This window comes from Crocodylus siamensis, chromosome 4 (genome assembly GCF_052110815.1).
Source record: "Crocodylus siamensis isolate JL-2025a chromosome 4, ASM5211081v1, whole genome shotgun sequence".
In the NCBI taxonomy this organism is placed as follows: Eukaryota; Metazoa; Chordata; order Crocodylia; family Crocodylidae; genus Crocodylus; species Crocodylus siamensis.
Genome location: NC_143398.1, coordinates 187600465 through 187622331, shown reverse-complemented (window position 1 = coordinate 187622331; position 21867 = coordinate 187600465).

The window sequence follows — 21867 nt, the reverse complement described above, 5'->3', positions numbered from 1 at the left end:
ACCTGGAATACTGTGTCCAGTTTGGTACCATACATTCAAGAAGGAAGTAGAGAGTTTGGAAAGAGTCCAGTGCAGAGTTACAAAAATGATAAGGGGCATGGAAACCAGAACCTCTGAGGAAAGGCTGAAAGAATTACAATTATTCAGTCTGAAAAAGAAAGGACTGGGGGATTTAATATCTGCAATTACAGGGCGGATGAAAATGGGATTTTCCCTGTGACCATACTGGACAGGAGTAGAAGCAATGGCTTAAGCTGTATCAGAGGAAATTTAGGAGCAATGGCTTAAACTGTATCAGAGGAAATTTAGGGTGGAGATTCAGAAGAACTTTCTGACTATGGGTGTGAGGGTTTGACTGGAGTGTAAGCAGCCAAGTCTGCAGGTAGGTCCTAAGGAGAAACTACAGGGTCAGCAATGTGAAAGTGCAGATTACCAGAGTGCTGAGCCAAGATGCAGGACAGAGGGCTGAGGATGTGGGTACTAAATTCCAGGACAACTAAGAAGAAATCCAAGAGACTTAATCCAGAAGTGGGCCAAGATCAGAAACCAGAGGTCAAAGAGCCAGTGACTAGTTCCAGGAAAGAGCCAAGGTCTGGGTTAGGAAAAGCCAAAACCAAGTCAGAAGCCAGAAGACTCAGAAGGAGCAATGAATGCAAGGCTTGCCAAAATAGCCTGAGGCTGTGTCAAAGCACACCTGCAGCCTGAGATTGCAGGTCTGCTTAAAATGGAGAGCAGCACTTGCAACAGCCAGTCTGCTTTCTTGCCTCCACAGAAACTAGGCCACTCTTGTTAGCCAGGGATCAGTGGCAGGTGTGATGGCTCAAATGCTCAGCTCAGCTGGGCCTGAGTGATCAGAGGCCCTGATAATGAAGGTGATCATGCTTTGGAACAAGCTACCTAGAAAGACAGTGGAATGATCATCCTCAGAAATTTTTAAGAGTAGGTTGGACAGAAGCTGAGCCAAGGTGATTTTAGTTAAGAACAATGCTGCCTTGAGCAGGGAATTGCCATTTAGAAAATTATTATCACTGTGGATATGAACTAGCATGGCAGGTGTTAAACCAGATGAGCATTATGATCACTTCTATCCTTAATATCTATATGCATTTCTGTAGCAAATACTGAGAATTTGTTGGATCCTGCAACTTTTTCTGGAGTTCCTGTAGTTTCTCTCTATAAGCTTTTTAAAGGTACTGGGGCTCTAACAGTCATCATATCTTTAGTGACTTATTTTTTACTCACCTGTGATGCCTGTCCATCCATAGATGGCATTCAAGGATTCCTTCATGAATTCTTTTGATGCTTCTGCTGAAGTTATTTTTCATGACTTATCTAGACAATTGTCGAAGGATATTCTGGAAGATTAGCTAGAAAAAAACCCATGTGTTCCAAACAAGCAGAAGCTGAGAGCTGCTGGTATTCTCTAAATCGACTGAATTGTGATTTAAGTCTTGTGTGTCCCTAGTCAGTCACTAATGAGTCAGATCTGGCTGAGTACCCACACAGGCCAATTTTCCCTGGCTGGGGCCCTAAGAGCTATGACCTTTCAAACTGATTAAGTGGCCATATATGCTTGCAATTTTTCTGTCCAGAGCTTTGCTTGTGCCAATTCTCCAGTGGAGTAAAGCACATTATTAGACATTTATTTAAGAAGCTCTCTGCCTTGCAATGGGGCTAAAAATACTCTCTGAAGAACTTCCAGCTCTCAAAAGTATAGGCAGGAGTGATTAAACTGATCCTAGCTGGCAGTACATTGTACCATTACCAGATGATGGGGCCAGGCCAGAATTCAGATACAACATAGCACAATGACTACCATCTGGTGTAAGTTCTGTTGATAATTTTTCTGAACTAAACCAATAGTATCTAAAAAATATTCTGTTAAGTACATTCCACTCCTATCTAATAGAATCTGCAGTGCTTGCTAAATTTATTTGATATTTATAAAAAAAATCCATGGTAGACATCTTAATAAACATGTACTTTAACACAATAAATTTTAAAAACATATAATTTCTCATTCCACAAGCACAACTTGGAGTGAACCAAACAACTCAGAAAGTTTCATGACTCGGGATTCAAAATACACTGTGAACAAACTAGGAGTGTTGTCTTCTAGTGTAAATTGCGATTCCTAATTTTTCAGCTGAACTAAATGCAGAAAACAACAGTGAATATAACAATACAATGTATTTTTTTCTCTTTAACTCTGTTGTCACACAATGATTTTGAACATTCATCATGCTGCAAAAATGTGACAAAGTGTGTCATCAATAGTTGTGATTTTTTTTACAGTGAAAATGAAAAGGGCATTGAAATGTGGCACATGTGTATATTTCCTTAAACAAGGAATCAAGGGAAGGTCAACACTTAGTAGTAGCCTTAAAAAAGTCAGTGTCCGCTTCAACCACAACAGCAGTATCATTAAAAGTGGTTCAACAAATGCTTTTTACAATTGTTGAAAATAGAAAGAGCACAAGAGAAGTCTCTCTCGTGTTTTTTGAGAACCTTCATGACAGGCTTTGTGCAATTCCACCATATGGCTTCTTTTTTGGTTTCACAGAAAAAAGAAATAACTGAGATTTGTTCCCAGCATGTTCATCATCGCAAAGATTTTAAACGACTGAACTGTAAAAAAATAAAGAATACATACAATTCACAGATTGATTGATCAACAATCATGCAGGCCATCAAAACATATTTTTACTGGAACAGAAAGGGGTATGAAAATGAGTTCTGGTAACATGTTTTTGTGAGGAAATATATGAATAACCATTTCAGGTTATTTAAATGCAGTTAAATTTTATTTTCTCCTCTAGTTGCTGTTTAACCTGCTAGGGCTTCGCCCCCCCTCCCCCCCCCCATAGAAACTGAGCATTAGTTTTACTAATGAACATCAAATTCAATATTCCAATAGCAGGGATGTTATTTTGTTTGTTATACATTGCCAATTGTTTTATTAGGTTCTTAAGCAAGTTATGCATTTTAATTTATAATTTTTCTTTATCCCGTTGCATAGGAATTTTAGCTGGAACTGGAAGAAAACAAAAATATTCTTTTGAAATGAAGAAAAAATGTGTGTGTTTTATTCAAAGAAAATGAAAGATACTGGGAGTTAGTCTTCTGAGGGAATTAAAAATAGGATGTAAAATCATTTACCTTCAAGGTATTGGTCCTGCAAACACTACACAGGAATTTACACACATGAGTTGACTGTGCGGTAGAAAGTTAAGAATTTGTATAAATGCTTGCAGGACTGGGTCTGATTTTAAGCCACTCCAGTTTGGTAGTGAGGAAAAGTGCATATGGCTGTTTTTGTCTTGATCAAAAGAACTGGTGAGATTTTATACAATATAGATTCTAGTGAAAAGCATGCAAAACCACCCTTAGAAGTGGCATTGATTGGCATCACTGCTAACTATCTCACTGGAGAGGCCAAATATTGTGAATTGTACATGAATGTAAAGTGTCTCTTTATTCCTGGAATTTTACCCCTTAAGAGAGTTGGATATTTAAGTGGTGCAGCAGCATGTGGGTAAGAGCAATATTTGAATTATTACTGCTAATTTTGTACCAAAATGCCCAATGCTGTCAACTGAGTCTTTGGCAGGAATGGAGAGAGGAGGAAAAAAAGAGGAAGAAAAAAAGGACACTTTTGTCCCCTTTGAACTTTTTTCATACTCTTTTTTCACGTTTCTTATTCTTTGTGCTATTCCCGTTTGCTTGAAGGTTTTTAGAACAGTGATTCATATCTTGCTGTTTTCTTTTAATCCTATAAAACAGTTACTTTTCTTTCTTATTTATTTACTGTAAAAAGCATATAATTAATTTTAGCCTTGTTCTGGTTAGGGGGATTCTCTAGCAGTTTTAGAAAGGTACCATATGAGAGCTTCAGTATCATGCTGACAAAGTACTTTATCTTTCATTTGGAGCCACAATTAGACCTTATCCATCACTATTTCCAAAATCCATTTCCATAATTAAAAATGACATCTATATACAGGTCACAGTAGGAGTGATGCTAGGCTGCCCTCTCCGTGGGAGGGACCTCCATTATGCTTTGGAAACTGCAACCTACTAATGGCTCCTGCACTCAAGGGGGGTGCATCTACACATGCACTTTACTGCAGTTGACTAATTAGCTCTTCAGTAAAGCATCACAGTCTACAAGTGCACCTGTATTAGGGCATAATAAATTGACTCCAATGTAGGACAGTATTGTCAGAGAGAGTACTGTCCTACGGCGCAGTAATTTACTTGCTGAAATGTACAGGTAGACAGTGACAGGGGCTGGCGGGGGCACAAGGGTGCTGAAGTGCAGGGGCTGTCTGCTGGCTAGTCCTGCACTGAAGCACCCTTGAGCCCCATCCAGCTCCTCTGCTGCCTGATGCCACCACCCAGAGCTGACCCCCCAGGCCCTCTGCCAGCCCAGGGCTACTCCACCCTGGCTCAGACTGCAAATGCAGATGCTACACCTGGGTGCAGATGACTCTGGCATGAACTGTGCCAGAATTTATTGCGTCAGGTTAATAGCACATGTAGATGCACCCAAGGAGTCCGAACCATAGGGCCAATAGAAGACATAGCCTGCTCCCACTAGCTCCATCCCAGGAACAATGGCCCAACATAAAAGTTGTAAAGGGCTATGACCTACTCTCCTCAAGGTTGGGTCTTGTACTCCTTGAGGAATCTGTATGCTACTTTGTGAGCAATAATTACTATTACATCTGGTTCTTCTATAAGATATGGAACTCCTTTCACTTTTTTCTTTTTTACATCTTTGAAATTCACCCAAAATAGGGCTTAACAGAAATTTGGCTCCTAAAGTAATGTCTGACGTGCAGCAATTCCCAACACACAACCCTGCAGTTTCTCAAGCAGCTTCTTCAGTCAGCTCTCATAACTGTTCCAATAGATCTTGTTAGAAACATAGTGTGAATTGCTTGCATGCATTGTGTATTTCAAATAAAATCCAATTTGTGATTCAAATAACACATCAAGTAAAATGTGGCCTATGAAGAAAGTTTGACAGAATAGTGTTTGACTGAAAGAAAAGAGAGAACTGAGGGGAAGACTTTTGTAAGTAGCCTAAAAATGCCAAGGTTTTGTGTCAGTAAGCACTGACAAAGCTAGTTTTGTTGATTTTTTTCCCCCCTATTTTAAATTCCCAGAAAATGAGGCTTTACCCATTTCTACTGGGAGATAATTCTGAATTCTCCTTTACTAGTTCTAAATGACAGAGAAATCATTTTTATTTAATATTCAGCCAACATCTCCCTCCTGAATTTCATCTCATTCTTCTAGCTTTACAGAAAAATGAGAGGTTCAACAAAACTTGTGGGCTTGTATGTGTTGGTTCCCATCTGATATTTGAAGAATATTTTTCATCATAATCCTTTAGCCCATAGTCATTCTGTAGCTCAACTATACATTTTTAGCTCTTTAAATTCTTGTGTATTAGTCCCCAAAGCACCTTGTTCATTCTGAAGCTCTTTCTATAAATTGCTATCTTTCTGCAAACACTAGGTACAGTATTCCAGGTACAGTCACATCACTGATATACAGAGAGAAATTATTACTGACCTGCTCTGTAATAGGATTACTATGTGTATTCATGTTTGATCGCTTCTAAGCTTTCAATATTATCTTGGCAGAAACTGTTCTGAATACCACAGAGCTTCTGTATCTAGTGTATTAGTCAACAAGGCCCTTACCATGAGATGCTGACCTACATTAGGCAAGTCAGCACATCTTTCAGAAGATGTTTTCATCTCGGGTACGAAACAACATGGCATCCAATTAGATGCCAGGGGAAGGTGCAAATGCCAGTATGTCAAAAACGGTTCATGGTACAGAGATAAGTAGTTATTTTCAGCTCTCAGATGTGCTGGTGGAAAATTGAAGCAACTCCATTGCCTTCATAATGTCAATGAATCCACATCTGCACGTTTATTCCCAAGCTATTTGTTCCTTGGTCTTTTGCTCCAGAAACTTTCCAAGTTTCCCCATTTTATTTCTTACTGTGCTGCAGTTTTCAAACAAGTCAAGCTTGCCTCAGCAAGTTTCATGATCTGTGCTGTGATTATTTAAAAGTTAGTCTTAATCTGGCAGTCATTATTTCCTAGGAATCTCATCAGAAGTGTATTCTGTTCAGCTTCTAAGGACCTAGGTGGTCACTTAGGTATTTTTTTGTGTGCACTCTTACACAGTTGCATAGTTGCAGTAAGTTGATGAGGAACTGAGTGTATCCCGCCAGAAATTTTTCTGTGCTCATGTGATTCTTTCATTTTTCCCACAAGAACAAGGTGAGATGATCTATACTCAGAACTACTTACTGGAGCAGGAATAGCTCCTCTCTATGGAGAGTTATAGCAGATGTAAGTATTCTCCTAGGATGAAAGGGTGACAAGACTGTACATTGTCTCATGCCAGACTGCTTTTCTTTATTCAGCAAAATTTTGTATCCTTCTCATTATAAACATATTAACAGAGAAGAAAGAAAGTGATCCTACAAAGAAAAAAAAACATCTGTAAGAAAACAAGAGATTCAGGGATTTGCAATAATGTTTAAAAACAGATCTTTTAGTGGCTGCCAGTTTTTGTGTGAATCAGTGGGCACATTTACACAAGGTGCTATGTTGCTGTAGCAATGAGCTAGTGATGTAGCTCATCACTACAGCAATGTATTGTTGGTGGGCATGAACCCTGATGTCGATGCTACTGTACAGTAGCTCATTGCTACTGCGCAGTAGGGTCAGAAAAGACCCGTGCACCACTGGGACTGTGCAGTAACAGCGGTTGCTGGGCAGTCATTTAGGAAATACTAAATAACTACTGCACAGTAGGGGACATGTGTAGATCTACCCACTAAATTGGGAAATACATCTCTTGGGAGTTAAATGAACAGAAAACAGAATGCTTTGTTCCCTATGGCAAGTTCTATGGTCTTTTAAGCATTAGGATGTTAGCATATTTTATGATTTGACTGTTTTCCTTCTGCAGTTAATTTGATCATTGTTTTTTGATGTTATACTTTCTTTGCATTAACTAGATAACAAAGCCCTTTCTTAGGTTTTCTGTTGCTCCCATAACTGCTACTTCAAGAATTAGTTGCTGAGGATATTGCAATGATTATACTCACTCCCTGATTTAGAAAATGTATTATTTATGAGTTTTGAGTAAAGCCCATCCTTCTCTCTCCCCACCCTCTGAAAAAGCCAGCCTCCTTTCAAAGAAAGACATGGATTTGAGAAGGGGAGCCATACAAAGATTATATACAAATCTGCCAGATTCAACATACAGATTCAACATTCACAGCAGCAGTGTGTGTGTTTGATTGACTGGGCTATTAAAATGTAAGATAATCATTTAATATAGGAGAATTATTAATAGTTCTTGCAGCAAGGGCATCTCCAACCTATTATGGATTCAACTTTGTTTCAAATGATAACCAGAACCTGGCAACCACTTCTGTCTCATAAAGAGAGAATTAGAACAAGAACTGTTGGTTTGACAAGGAAAACTGCAACAGGTTAGTTATACATACAGCAAATAATGCAAGATTGTCACATGGTTCCTACAAAAGACTTAATCAATCAATACCTAAGATAGCATGTGGATGAGCAAGGGTCTCATTCAAATAAAAGGGAAGGCAGGCATAAGAGTCTCATTTCACTCTTTCACTCCAGAAAAAGTTGGGGATACCTGCCAGGCTTCACCAGCTAATCATGGACTCTGTTATTAGGCCACAAAGGGTGATCAGTTAGTTTGCTTCTGTGGGGGAGGAGAGGAGCCAGCGGGTTCCAAAGCCCCACGCCCCGGTGCTAATAGACTCATTTTACGCCCTTCGGCACAAAACGCTGGGGCGGGGACACTTACCGTTCACAGGTGCGCCCAGGAGGAAAGAGAGGAGGTGGTCCATTCCAGTATAAAAAAGACACCAATGGCGGCTCAAAGGGGGCAACCAGAAGCGAGCGGCAGTGGAGCGGATGCCGGCGAGTGCACTCGGGCAAGGATACCAGCGGCACGGTGGCATGGCAGGACTTTTTGGGGTAAGGGTAAACCCCAGTGGAGCTTGGGAACTGGGAACTGGCCCAGCCCCAACATGGACTGTTTTGATGGAGGGAGCAGTCCCGATTGGCACGAGCTGGGGAGGGCCATATTTTCTCTAATACCAGGGCTTACATGGAAAGTGAAAGGGCCTTGGAAGAGTCTGAGAGGGGCAGGTGGCCCCCGAAGGCCCTAGGGCAGGCTGAAGAGCTTAACGGGAGCTCGAGAGCAGGTGTCAACACCCCAGTGGACCGGGGAAGACCGAGGGGGTACATGGAAGGTTCCGACTGCCACTCGGCTTGGGAAGACCCCTAGCTGTTAGCGCTGAGTTGTTTCTTATTTCTTTTGTTGCGGATCTCGGATATGGGATCGGACCAGACAGACGTTCCCCCACTGGTGGAACGGGCGAGGGTGTAGGGGCAGGTGGAGCCCTCAGCTACGTGGGACCCGGGAGTCTCATCTTCGGACTGGTATGCGCCGGGTTATTAATACTGAACAAGGTTATCATCAAAGTCATGGCAGGAGAGACCGGACGTGTGCAGCCTACAGGTGAGTGGCCCCCTCCAGTAGATCACCAGGAGGATGATCATCGTGCGAAGCGGGGGAGGAGGCTACAGCGAGAAGGCATGACGTGGCCCCCCCGACAGCTTCACACAAAATTAGGCAATAAATGAATGGCAGAAGTGTGGGATTTTGAAATACTCCCCAAAATCACCCTTATCTTCTCCTACACTATACTGAAACAGGCAAAGCAGGAAGTCTTGGAAATCCTAAAACCAAAAGAGAGAATGGTCTTCAAAGACAGGTGAGTTTATAACTGAACTGTCTTCTATAATTAAAATGCAGGAAATAAATAACTACATACTACAAACTGAAACTTTTTGGATTTTTTTAATGGACTATAAAAGTAATACAAAAAGCTCCATTTATTCTTAAGAGGGTTTACAAAATTCATAGGTTACCAGTACCTGAAAGAATGTAACAAAGAAAATATGAAGCATGGTGATCACTTTCTTCCAAACAGAACCTGGCACCTTCATGTTTTTTATTGAAACAGGTGAAAGGTAGCATAGAAGTATCTGCATCAGAAAGGTGAATGATGGAGGCACTATTTCCATGAATCTGAATGAATCTATTAGCCTGTCTGTGACATTGTTAAGCTTTTTACATTACTTTTCTTTGTGTAAAATCTGCTCTTTTTGAACACAGTGCCATTTTTCATCTGGTGCGGGGATGATTCAAAGCACTTTTGCATTTTACGTATAATATGAACTGCTGTTCTCCCACCACAGGGTTCACATTTAAGATTAGATTGCTGTGATTTTCACTACTGCTCTGGTTGAAGGTCATTTCATTTAGAAATGGAGAAAGCAGTTGCCAAAAGGTAATCCCATCTCATTTTATCAGGCAGTTGGTTGATGAGTTCAAATCATGCCATTACAAGGCATAACTACAGCATGTCTGCAATCTAGCTAAAACCTAGAAATTGCTGGCTTACTATAACTATTTCTCACTCAATTTACAATGAAAAAAAATCCCCAGCTTTTGAGAAATGTTTGCTTTGCTAATACTGTACTTGCAAAGCAGCTCTGATTGATTGCTAGTGTCAAACCCAATGCACAATTTATAACTTCATTTCATGATAATGTCATTTATTATGTGTTAGGTCATGTTATGTTATGGTATAATGACATTTGTAACACATTATATTTTCTGTTCTTTCCCCTAAAACAAATTCTCAATATTAATTTAGAATCTTATTATTTTCTATAAAGTTTCTTTTGCTCCAAACAATGTTGAATTGTGATTAAAAGCAACTTCTCTATTCTGACACTGTTCCTATTTACCAGCTAGTAGGAGGAAAAAAAGCCATTATTATTTTTCATGATTTCTTAGTGGTTTTCATAAGGTAATTCAAAATTCAGGGAAAAATGTAAAGGTCAAGCAGCTCTCATTCCTACAGCTATATTTCAGTGTTACAGAGAATTTATTCCAACGTCAAACCAGTTTAGGAAAGGCAAAATACCCAGTATTTCTATCCTGTATTCTTTACCTAATTGTTATATTCAATGACACCTGAACAATGACAAGATTTTGGACACGGGAGTAGCTCTTGGCCATGACAACCAGTAGCTTTTCATTTTTAGAGATTTTCAAGTGTCTGGAAAGAACTGAGAAGTTGCCATTCTCATTAGGTCTAAGGAACTGAATGACAAACAGAGTCCTTTTGAGCATTTCCCCTAGAAACTGAGAAATCATCTGTGTTAGGGAAATTTGAGCAGTGAGAGATCATATCTTGTATTGTTTTAATTTTGCATTATGTCAGAAAGATGCATCTGAAAATAGTTCCCCTTAGTTTTGTCTTGCACAAAGTGTTTGTAACTCTTCCATTTCCAACAATGGGTGATGCTACTGTGAACAGCAATCTTATGAAGTGTTTAGGTAAAGGGAAAGCAACAAATATGAATATCTTCTCCTTGAGTAGGCTACTTCCCCTTAATTTAATGGATATCAGAGACATACCACACATCTGAGTTCTGGTGAAACCCATTTAGTGGGACCATCTGTTTAAGAAACACTAATAGATTTACTCCCTAACAATTTTTTTTGCAACAATATGTAAAATGGTCTGAAACAAGTCTTAAATAATTGCTTCTTCATGTATAACTGTTTGTTTGCTGAAATATCATGTGTTGCTCTGTCTCTGAGTTTGACTGGCAGCTGTTCACATATTCAGGTTTTTCATATGGTAACAGTAAAGTTTAACACTGTGTTAAATCTTTTTTTCTAAAGAAAGAAAAGCTGAGTTTCAAGAAAAATGGTGTGTAATAGTTAAATGTGTCTCAGTACTACCTTAACCCATTGGCTTTTGCACCAAACCAATATTTGCTGTTCAAATTAATGCTGATGTAACAAGGAAAAAAGCAATTCCAAGTGAGCAATTTTTTTTTCTTTAATGTTTAAAGGAAGTTATGGTGAAAGGAATCATTTAGATGATGTGTTGCAAAACTGTCACTATGTTACCTAAGAATTCTAGGAGAAAAGTACATTAAAAAATTGATAGGAGTTTGAAATTCACTGTGTTCTCAACCTGAGGCATGTTGGGACCCAGAGGCTTCTGGGCCCAGCTTAATAGTACCGGCGCTTGGCAAGAGACCAACGTATGTATTTGCTCTATGCTTATTCTTAGCTGCAACCAGCTGCAACCCAGCAAAGATTTGACAGACAGGTAACCCTGACCATGACCCATCTTTGGAGAAGGAAAAGAAGAAGTCTGGGAGTACCCTGATCGGGTGACCAAAGTCAAAACAAGAATTAGGCCAGCCAAAATAAGGAATTTAGCTTGAGAGAAAAGGGAAATTATTGATAGCAAAACTAACCCCTACCTAAGAATAAAAGGATATCAGTTACTGGAAAATTCTAGTTACAGATAATCATATATGGTAAGTGCAAATAGGCTTATTAATATGCATGATAGGGAAGCTTATGCTAATGTATTAATAATAACGCAGTAGCGATAAGGTATATACAGACAAGAATGTGAACCCCTCCTCAGAACACTCCTGAAGAAAGCCTGAAGAGATCCTGTCACTGATCCAAGATCCTGTTTCAACATCAGATGTGGGAGGCAGGTGTCCCCTGGACAAGACTTCATGGCCTGATTAAACAATGAAGTTGCGTTCACAACATTTTGGGGTGGTAAGCATCTGCTTTGACTAGCTACAAACCTAACATTTTTAAACTGCTACTGCTACTTCAGTTTTAATAATAATTGTATCTGTTATGGTTCCATAAACTTGCCTTTAATTTAGGACAACCATGTCTTAGTCTCCTTCCCTGGTATAAGACTCATTATAGCGTCACAGGGATGCAACATGCAAGAGCGAACAACTCTATTTCACAGCACTTTATCCTTGCCCATTCAGTTGAGTCAGGTTTAGGATCAGCTTTGGAGAAAGTCTTTTTCCTCTTTTCATACTGAAGAGCAAAGGAAAGAAGTGAAAAGGCAAGAATCTGAAATCAGTACCAAAGACAGATTAGGTTGTGTACAAAAATTACTTCTTTTGCCATTTAAACCTCTTTATTGCCATGACTTAACAGAAGTTCATGGCTTTACAGCACTTTAAAAATGAGTACAGCACTTTAAATTAAACCTTTTTAAATGAGGTATTAATAAATTTAAAGTGCTGTATTTTACAGCACTTTAGCAACCTACAGCACTTTAAATAACATCTGTATGCTGGTCAGATTTCTAACCAGTGGAGAAAACCCAGGAGGCTGTGGATCACACCCTGCTTCCTAGCCTGAAAAGTACAGGGAGGTTCAGATCCCGCCCCCAACCAAATACTGCACTTCTGTCATGTTCAAGAGTGCTGTAACTTTGTGATGCTGTGAAAAGTGCTTTAAATTACAGAACTGTAAAATGTGAATGAAGCATTTCTGTACACACCTGTAGTGCTGGAATTGGAGCCTTCTGTCCCACATCCCTGCCTTATCCCCTTCCACTTGAAGCTAGATTGTGGATTGCCATTTCCCCTCTTCCTGGAAGGGATGTAGTCTGTCCCACAACTTTTTTGGCACTGTAATTATATCCCTTTCTGTTCTGGCTAGCATACATTGTTGTTATGTGCACAGAATTCAAAGATGAATCCCAATCTTGCCCCCTCTGTTCCTGCTTTGTAGTTTAGTTCCCAGCCTTTTGTCCATTCTCTGTCTCTTCCCATTTCAGTTTTGAAAGGTCCCAACAAAACATTGTTTTTATTCCTGTATCCAAGTTTACATTTCCTATCCAGCTAGAAAGTGCATAGAAAATTATTTGCTGCCTTAAAATCCTTATAATCCCAGTTGTCCCCAGTATTTTGTGGGGAAATTCATGTGCAGTTACCAATATTTCCAAATAATCAATGGGGCGTGCTACAAAGTCTTCTGTCAGTGTTTGCTGTTTACACATTTTATTCCAAATCAGCCTCTCCAACTTTTTAAGTAATAACATCTTTAATTATTAAAACCAAAATAGTTTTAAAAATCCAATTTCTTTTCTACTCTTTATACTATTTGCTTTCCATATTTCTCTTAGCTTCCAAATGAAAAAAATCAATGAGGTCAGTTTATTATTATAATTTGCATTACTGCATTGTCAAGAAGCCTCAATAGAGACCAGACCTACAGCATCTTTATTACCGTACAATACATATAGTAAACGAAATTCTCTGTCCATAAATAGAGAAGACAGTTAAAACATTGGAGACAACAAAGTAGTGGTATCATAATTATTTTCAAGCTGTAAAGCAGAGAGCCAAAGCTTTATATTACCACTTCCATCATCATAATATTTTATTCAAAATAATATTTTTGTGGATCAGATATTTTGTGAAAGCTTACTCTGTAAGTATTATACTTTGGACCAATTTGAATTCACTGGGCATGTCTGCACATAACCCTGACTGGACATTTGACACTGACCAATAGGTACTGTGCAGTACATGCAGTCCTGGCATTGCGTGCTTTATTTTTAGACTCTACATTGCCATATCGATGAACTACAGCGATGCTATGTCACAATAGCTCATTACTATGGTGATGTAGCGTCTCATGTAGACAGTCCTACTCTGTCCCTGAAACATCATGAACTTAATCACTGCTTATGGCTTTGTTCAAGTGCAAAAGAAGTTTATCATGTAATCATCTATATTCTTTGTAAGCAGAGAATATTTGCTGTTTCCATCACTTTGGTTAATTTGTTTCCCCTATTTCTTACATGTGACTACCAACTAACAGGAACATGGTATTAATTTGTAAATTATTGGGAGCTGATGATTATGGCATATGTCCAAGAAGGCATTTTAAGGTATTTTAGTGTTTGAAAGAAATATTTGCACAAACAATGTATCAATTGGGTATCCACTGAAACTATTTCCTGCTTTATTTTTAAGGCAAGTGTGAATTTCTCTTCTCATGCCATTTAATGATGAATTAGAAATATATTTCTAATTGGGATACATTGGGATATGGTGCGGAATGTCTGCTTCCTTAGGTACAAGGTGCTGAATTACAATTTTGCTTCCAAGGGAAAAGGTGGAAGGCGGGGGGTGGGGGGCGAAGGAAGGAGAGTGGGCAGCAGAGTAAAAAGCAACCAGCAAACAAAATTTAGGAAACATGACACTATAATAAATCAGAGCAACAGCAAAATTGCAAAACTATTTGTAATGGCAGTTTTTGTTGCTAAATTTGTTTGCTAGATTACATTTCTACTAAATGCAATTGAAGGAAAAAATGTTCTGGTTACAGGAAAAAATAACATTAAAATTAAATGAGTTTCATGATCTCAGCTTAATTTTCAAGATATCATAGCAAAAGGAAGAAAAATAAATTAAGTAAGTATGGCAGTTTGTGTGGTTAACTATAAAAGCACAGTAAACTACCTTTGCTACATATCATGTAAGAACCATTGGGTCACAGCTGAGATATTTATACAGAATAATAGTTTTGAGCCATCTGCAGTTAGCTAAACCCAAATTTGGAACTCAATCCTCCAGGTTTTTTATACAAAGAATACATTTGCTGCCTAATTCAGAAAAATGTAAAAGTTATGAAATGTGAATAAAACCATCATACAATCTAATAAGCAGGAAAGAATAGTTAAATTACAACTTCAGGGGCAAAAAAAATGGCTCCTTTAGGTTTTATAGTTGAATGTATGCTTTTGTTGTTGTTCTAGCTCTTATTCCACATTCTAATTCCAGGCTACTATAGAAGTTCTGCAAAAATTAATAGGTTTGAAATCCCTTCAGTGGAATCCCCTTTTACTTACATGTAAGTACCCAATAAAATAAAAGCAGAAGAAATGTAATCCCCTCCCCTCAACCTCTCCACTGCCAAAAATTTTAGGCAAATAAGAGAATCAGTAAATTCTCTAAAACTGCAAAAATATCTGTGACAATGTGGGGCCTAAGCAGGCAAATGTTTTATTATATTACCACAACTCATGGTCTAGGAAATAGATGGAAAGATAAGTAGCTTCTTACAGATACCTCCTGAGAACAGAATTTTGTTTGTTTCTTAGAATATTTATTTTAATAGTTTATATCCCCAATTCCCTCCCCTCCCCAAAAAGCCCCAAAAGAAAAATTCTATGGAGAATGGATGAGATGCATGCAAAAAACATTCCCGCCTGGTAAAAGGTAACTAACTAACCAGCCATAGTAGATCCCTCAGCATCTGGTGTGTGGAAAGAGATATAGTTAGAGCACCTCTAAACATCTGTAGAAAATACTTAATATCCTTTCTTTCTTCTACTGTTTACAAAATCAAAGCCAATACATCTGAGGCTTATAGTGATGATAGCAAATATTACAAAGAGCTTTCATATGCAAAATCTTTTTGTACGACTCTAGGTTTGGAATGAATTATATCTGTCTTGAATTCAAAGAGCTTCTTCTCAAGGTTTGAGTTTTGTTGTGTGTTTTTATATTTTTAGCTTTTTATTTCTTTTTTTCTTATTTTTTCATGAAGGTAGCATTATTAGTACTTTGTTAAATTTTCATAGGACTTTCTCTTGATGCCTGAACATGAAATGAATAAAAGGGATGATTCATAAGTGACACCAGTCTTCCTAATAGATCTTCGGGCTCAGAAAAAAAATCAGAATTTTTAAAACTATCAGAAGCATCTTCATCACCAGCTCAGCTCTGAATTCCATATTGCAGCACAAAGCTTTAAAATTCTAAAGGTATTTTTATGCTGCTATTATGCATCTCAAAGAGACGTGTTATTTCTTTGTTCATAGGACTGAAGGAGGAGGGTAAAGTTCTTAATAGAACCTGAACTGAAGAATACTTTTGACTAAATTCTGTATTTTCTCATGAAAGCCAGTATTTAAAACTGTTGTTCTATTCTGCTATTTTTATTAATATTTTGTTACGTGCAGCCACAGCCCTTTGTATCTTATCCATCAATGTAGAGAAAACAACTGCTGAGTGTTAATTTTATAAACTTCTAAGCAACAATAAGAACTGACTCCAGCATGTTAATATATCCTCCATAGTACCTAACATGTAAAATAATATTTCAAAATTAGGTTCTTCTAGTGTACCTTCTTGAGGCCACATCTCTAATTGCTTCAAAGTCTATATTCATGGGTATTTTTGCTTGATAGCTTATGGTTGTATCCACAGGCCTCATAGTCAGGGCTGGAACCTTTTTCAGAGGGAATCTCACCAGAGTCAAGAAAAAAACTATAAAGTATACACAGATTTATTGTTGCTCAAAAAAATCTGGTTGTTGGTCACTCCTCTATGGACATAGATTAGCACCTTAAATTAGACCCCAAGTTAATTTAATAAATCACTGAACAGCCAGCATAAGGTTACCAATTTCAGCCATTGGCAACTTGGACCAAATTTTATTCATTAGGTTAAAAGTCAAGAATCAAAACAGCAGCCCCAAAAACAACAATATCATTAACTTATACCAACATCCCCTATCTCACTGTGAAATATCTGTATTCTTCAAAAGCCTGAACTTCTGCCCAGAGGAACAACCTGACAAGATACTAATATGTGAAGTATTATAAGAATTTTGCCACAGATTTCACCTGAAACAATGCTTCCCCAACCAGGACAAAATCACCTCTTAACAACCCTCCTGCCACAACTAAAGAAACAAACAACAATAAGACATTGGACTGGACACCTCCCAGCTGATGTAATCACATGTTGGACTCCTACATTAACTGCTTCAGGAAGAAAGCTAACAGTAAATTCTCAGCTAAAGCCAGGACCACAACTTCTTTCCCTCAGACAGAAAAGCCACACAGTCCCTAAGATCCAACGATAAAACAGTAATCAGACCAGTGGACAAAGGTGGAACAATAGTCATCCTAACTATCAAGACTACATCAAGCAGGCCAACAGACAATGCTTTGACGTGGAATACTATAAGGAATTTGGAGAGGACCCCACACCAGTATTCACACTAGAACTGGGAAATATTATCATCTGTCCAACCCAACATGACGGAAAAATATTTCTAATACTGCACAACTCTACAACCCAAACAACTTCCTATATGCTCCCAAAGATTCACAAACAAGGTAACTCTGGGAACCCATCATATCTAATTGTAGTGACCTCACTGAAGAGCTATCAGGATTCATAGAAACTATCCTGAAGCCACTGGCCAATCAAAGATAAAGGTACAAGGCACAACCGGCTTCCTCAACAGAATTGTAAACATCAGCCACCTCACTGAGAAGGTCATACACTAACATCCCACATTATGAAGGCACAGCTGCCTGCCTGAAATACCTACAAGAACACAGAGTATAATCAGATTTGCAACAACATCTTTCACTTCATCCTCCCCTGCAACATCTTTTCAACAGTTGACTTTTCCTCCAAACCATGGGCACAGCTGTGGGCACAAAGATGGTCCCTCAATATCCCAACTTCCTCATGAGCCACCTAGAGAGAGAATTTCTAGAATCTGCACAATCAGTACTGTGCTATACTGGCACTACATAAATGATATTTTAATCATTTGGACTGAACACTTGGATTCACTTATTGACTTCCACCACAGGTTTAACAACTATCACCCCTTAATCAAAACTTTCTGTGGAATATTCCCATAGTTACATCAACTTTCTGGATACTGTGATCCACAGCTGGGATGACACCCTACAAACCACTACAAAAAACCCAAACCAACAAACCCCCATGGACCAACATTCTGATGTTCAGAAAAACAGCAATCATCCCAAGCACACCCAAAAAAGGCAGTAATCTACAGTCAAGCCCTCAGATACCACTACATCTGCCCTGAGGAGACTATCCTCAATGCCCATCCAGCCAGCCTGAAGTCTACCTTCATACAAAAAGTTTGCTTTGAAAGAACCACCCAAATACTCAGCAGAAACCCACTACAATACAAGAAGAAACCCCCTTGTGACCCACCACTCCTCGTTGTCACCTACCATCCTACATTAGAATCAACTGAAAAAATTATCAAACAATTTTTGCAGGGAAGAAGGAATGAGTGGTTTTGTGTGGAGTTTTCTACTTTTCCAATGTCCTTCTCATTTGTCATTTCTTATAAGTCATTCTGAGCCTTTCTAGATAGAGCAGATATAAATCCAAAAAATAATAATAATAACAAAATCAACAAAAATAATAATATGCTCAACAAAGATCAGACCTGGAGATAAATATATTTCTAGCCCCTCATGGCCTAGCTTTCAATGACAGGCTAATTTTATCGAATTCATCAGCAGAATCAAACTCCCTACTGTTCAACATATATCATATCGGACACAGCCTTGCCTTAACAACATATGAAATGCAGCCTTGCCTTTACAACAGATGCTTAACCTATCAATACATCTCCACTGCTACAAGAATAAACACTCCCCACAATAAACCCATTTGAATCCATAAATCCTGCATGTGACTTTCCCAAAATGTGATATATCTGATCCAATGCATTAAATGCCCTCATGGTAAAAATGTGGATGAAACTAAACAGCAACTACACAGCAGAATGAACTCTCACAGAAAAAAAATAAAGGACAGAGATATACAAATGTGAGTAGGAGCACTTTTTTCACAGAACCACCAGTTTGTTTCAGACCTTACAGTCTTTATGCTTAGCAGAAATCTACCAAACACATTTAAAAGGTGAGTTTGGAAATAAAAATCCATAAGCTGGCTAGACACTAAGAACCAAGGACTGAGCACAGATACCGACTTTATGGCACACTATAATCTACCACATTCCAGAAATTCTTCCTGTACACTACAGGTGATAATAATCATCTTCTATTTTGATGATTATCCTCCCAGTAATCAGTCCTCTTTTCTAATTGGTTGTCTGCTACCCCTGGGAATTTCTCCTCTCTCCAATTCCACAGTTCTACCCACTGTTCCTAATCATCATCACTGCACTTTAACGCTGTGAGAAGCTTCAGTTCCTGATTTGATTTGGTGGAGATTTGGCCATATTCAGTGGCCAAATCTCCAAATCAAAATCAAATCAGAGGACCCTTTAATCTCCCCTAACTGAATCAGAATCCTCCAAATCGATTCAGAGAGATTCAGAAAGATTAGGCAATTCGGACATAAACACAGCTTTAAATGTTTTTTCTACATACCTCAAGGTACCAGGCAGCTCATGAATGCTGTGATGGTGGAGCAGATGGTGTGTCCCACAGGGGCACAGGGGGCTCCCCAGCATGCTCAGCATCAGACCCAGAAGTGGACAAGAAGCACTTCGGGTCCACTTCTGGGTCCGCTAGGGAGTGCACTGGGGGCTTCCCCCCATGCTGCCCAGTTCAGCAACTAGTGCCTCCTGGGTCTGGGGGGTACCTGGGGTCCCCCTGTGGCCAATAGCCAAGCCAGAGGAGTACGGGGGGGGGGGGGAGGCTGATGCACTCCCTGGCAGACCCAGAAGTGTACCAGATGTACTTCCAGTCCACTTCTGGGTTTGCCGCTGAGCATGTGAAGGGCCCTCCCTCCCCCCTCCCCTGCCCCAAGGTACTCTGTACTCCTCTGGGGTGCTTCATGCGCCCCAGCATCCCAGCATTCAGAAGCCTTGCAGATACTTTGAGGTACGTAGAAAAAACTTTTAAAGCTGTGTCAATGTCTGAATCAGCATCAAATGTTCAGATTTGGATTTGTCCAAATCGAATCAGGGACAGTGAGTCAAATCAACTAATTGAATCGCTGTCCCTGATTTGGGCCAAATCTGAATCTAAATCAAATAGGGCCTACTTCATGCACCCCTACTGCATATACTTCCTTCCTCATACCTGATAAAAAATGCCCTGTATTCAAAATCTTGTCTAACTGTATCCCAGTCATGAAGTTGGTCTAATGAAAAGTATTATCCAAAAAATCCTTGCCTTTCACATGTTTACCCATTCCATAAACCAGCATTTCTGAAGTGCAGCCAAGCAGCAGATGTGGCCTGTTGGCTTCTAAATATAGCTTTGGCCATCTTCTTTTTTAATTGTAAATTGAGGATAAAACTGAAAAATTACACATTTCGCTGATGATGATGACTTCCAGCTACAAGTGATTACTTCTTATCTAACAAGGGGAATACAATTACAAGAAATCCCAAAGCACTTTTCTTTTTGGTAATGTATGTACCTACATGCAAACATGAGGTGATCCTCAGTGTTCCAGAGTTTTAGACAGTCTTTCATAAACCATTTGAGAACTGTCCAGCAAAAGCGTTATCTATCTACATCAGTAACAGATTCAGGACAAATTGTGCTACATGAGGTGCAATTTTTAATAGACCAAAAATTGTTCACAGCTGTGTAACTGCTTCAGCCATTTATGTTATTTTAATCAAATACTATGAAGAAGCCGTAAGTGCATTTCAAGTTCATAGCATGTCACTTCAGTTGGTATGACTTTTCTATAGCAAGTCTGTTGGAAAATGCATTCACTGGAGTGAACTGGTGCTGCTGTTAATGTTAATAATAATACTTAGAACTTCAATTGCATTTCATATGTTCACAGTGCTGTACAAATGCTAATTATTTTGCTTCTGAAGATGAATACAAAATGGAAAAAAAAGGTTTTAATCATTGCTTGGTTTAATTGATTTGCATTTTCCTGGAAAAAGACTAGTGCTTTTGGGGATTATCTCTTCCTGTACAGCATCTAGCACAATGATAACCTACAGAGACCTGCAAATGAAATTTAAATCTCTTGCTATGATGAGCTCTGTCCAGGTGGGCCCTTAGCTTCGATACTATGAAAGCAGGAACCTGGCCACTGTAGAATTAGTACCCTAGCGATAAAACTGATAAAATAGAAAAATGATTTTCCTATCCCAGAAACCCTTCAAGATTTTAAAGATTTTCCCGTTCCACACTGCATGAAACATTTTGAAGTTTTTCATGGGGAAAATAAATGGTTGATAGACCCTCCAACACAAATGTCAGGATAACCATTATTACAGCACTGAGGTGGGATGTCTGAAATTCAGATTTGAGTTCTTTCCATGATTTTTTTTCGGAGAAAGTCTGATTCAGACCAGGAACTTGAACTTTGGTGTGTCACATACAATGTGAGTATCCTAACAATTGGACTGTTCCATATCACAGGTCTCTGATTTTGACTGGAATTTCTATCATAAGCCTGAAAAGCCTTCCCATCTGGTAAGTCATTGTGAGTGAAGTTTAGGAAAACTGCTTGTCTGGAATATGATGAATTTTTTTAAGTTTTAGAACTAATTTGGTAAGACTAGTAAGGAACAAAATATGTATTCACAGTTGTTGCATTTTACATCACAAAATGTTAAAATGTAATGGGCATGCTGCTGGAGTGGCTTGGTAATAAGATACTGGGGAACATTAATTGTAACCAGTCAACAGGCTGTGTATAAAGAGCAGTAAAGTTAAAAGTGAATTACTGACAAATAGGATCTGTGTCTCTATCAATAACAATTTCAATGTGAAGTCAGAGGGACACTAAATTTCTGGAAAATAGCAGTCCAGGGGTATTTCACTATACTGGAGACATGGGTAGGTAATTGTGAAGGATAGAGGAAAGGAAAACTTGAAAAAATAGTTTGAAAACATAGGATGTGTGTAAGAAGTTGCATAATTAGTACATAAAAAAAAGAGGAACTCCAACTGCTTATCCTTTCTGGATTACACAAAGATTGTCATATTCCTTTTAGAAAGGACATCTTTGTAAATAACTTCATTGGGAATACACGGCATCAAAATGAAGAGCTACAAACTATTCCTAGCTCCATCTCATAGATTCAAGGGGAAAGAGAATAAAATGACACCTTGATATTGGT